The sequence below is a fragment of the Periophthalmus magnuspinnatus genome, chromosome 19 (assembly GCF_009829125.3).
Source record: "Periophthalmus magnuspinnatus isolate fPerMag1 chromosome 19, fPerMag1.2.pri, whole genome shotgun sequence".
NCBI lineage: Eukaryota > Metazoa > Chordata > Actinopteri > Gobiiformes > Gobiidae > Periophthalmus > Periophthalmus magnuspinnatus.
The window spans coordinates 29,088,087-29,089,879 of record NC_047144.1 but is presented as its reverse complement, the minus strand read 5'-3'; the positions used below and the strand labels follow the sequence as shown (position 1 = coordinate 29,089,879).

At 38.4% G+C, this 1,793-nt stretch overlaps 2 non-coding genes across 2 annotated transcripts; one reads left to right on the top strand and one right to left on the bottom strand.

Moving 5' to 3' along the window:
• Positions 1 to 405: 405 nt before the first annotated feature.
• trnar-ucg (transfer RNA arginine (anticodon UCG)) lies at positions 406 to 478 on the bottom strand. Its single transcript has one exon. It is a non-coding gene; the product is annotated as a tRNA-Arg (tRNA).
• Positions 479 to 950: 472 nt separating this feature from the next.
• Positions 951 to 1,024, top strand: trnat-agu (transfer RNA threonine (anticodon AGU)). Its single transcript has one exon. It is a non-coding gene; the product is annotated as a tRNA-Thr (tRNA).
• Positions 1,025 to 1,793: the final 769 nt, after the last annotated feature.

The window sequence follows — 1,793 nt, the reverse complement described above, 5'->3', positions numbered from 1 at the left end:
ACACTCTACCAACTGAGCCACTGTCGCTAATCAAAATCTAATCAAATCTTAGCCTTGACATTTCTCTGAATGTGATTAGTTTGTAGATTGTTTGTAGTTCTCACATTGGCTTCTGTCATATAAATAAATGTTAAAAGAGCCAAAGCCCCACCCCGTCCCCACCATGTGCTTCAACCTTGGTATTAAAAAAACATACATTGTATATACGTTTTGAATTAATTTGTGCTCATTTGTGCGTGTGCGTCAGTTGTGAGTCGTCATTGTGTACAGTATATAAAATACTTAAGTTTTGTTGATGTTGGGTGTGTCTTTCAAACAGCAACCAAAGGTGCTGTGGCTTAGTTGCTCAAAGTGCCTGTCTAGTGAACAGGAGAATTCTGTTCTAAGGTAGAAATAACAACCTGTTAACCACGAAGGGATTCGAACCCTCAGTCTTCTGATCCGAAGTCAGACGCCTTATCCATTAGGCCACGTGGTCTTCTTGCATGAGAGTGAGGTCTTTTTGCATTTTTATGAGTCATCCAATCCTGTGCCTTTTTGAGTTATGTTCTCTGGACATTCAAAAATCAAGCACAGTTAATTGTGAGAGGAATCAAACTTTCTGATGGATTCTGGTCTGAAGTCAGACAACTTATTCAATAAAGAAAAAAATTGTATGAGTCGTGGTTGTTTACAGTATATGAAATACAGGAGTGTTGTTATTGTTATTGTTTGTGCATTTAACATCTAAATTAGAGGCACTGTGGTTTAGCTGCTCAAAGTGCCTGTGTTGTAAACAGGAAGTTCAGGGTTCAAATCCCAGCAGTGCCTTTTCTGCATTCTGTTCTCTGGTGGAAATATTCAAACATTTTGCTCTCCCAGTTAAACAGTGTTTCAAACCCTCAACAGTACAGGATATAAAATAATGAAGTTTTGGTGGTGTTGGTTGTGTCTTTTAAGCAGTAACCGAAGGTGCTGTGGCTTAGCTGGTCAAAGTGCCTGTCTAGTAAACAGGAGATACTGGGTTCAAATCCCAGCAGTGCCTTTTTTTTACATTCTGTTCTCTGGAAATATTAAACAATCAAACATGCACAGTGAACCACGAAGGGATTCGATCTGATCTAAAATCAGACGCCTTATTCAATAGATCACATGGTCATTTTGGGACGTTTATTGTCTAATTATGGAATGAGTCATGGTGGTTTACACTATATAAAATACAGAAGTGTTGTTGTTGTTGTAATTGTTTGTGTTTAAAACAGAATTTAAAGGCACCGTGGCTTGGCTGGTCAAAGATCCTGGGTTCAAATCCCAGCACTGTCTTTTTACATTCTGTTCTCTGGTGGAAATATGCAAAAATCGAACATGTGCAGTTAACCATAAAGGGATTTGATCTCTTCTGAAATCAGACACCTTATTCAGTAAACCACATGGTCATTGTGGGAGGTTCATTGTCTAATTATAGAATGAGCCTGATAATTTGTATGAGTTGTGTTTTTGCCATATATAAAATACTGTACATTTTGCATGTGTGTTTGTTAAAAACAAAAACTCAATGTGCTGTGGCATACCTGGTCAAAAGGCGTGCCTTGCAAACAGGAGATCAGGGGTTCAAATCCCAGAAGAGGCTAGAGATACAAACCTTCTGACAGAAGGTCTGATCTGAAGTCAGACACCTTATCCAATAGGCCACATGGTCTTCTTGTCTAATTATGGAATGAGTCTTGTTAGGCGTGTTCTTATCAAAATGACGACTGGATTCATTCAGTTCAAATCTCAAAAGTTTATTCCCCTGACAGTTACAATCTAATACA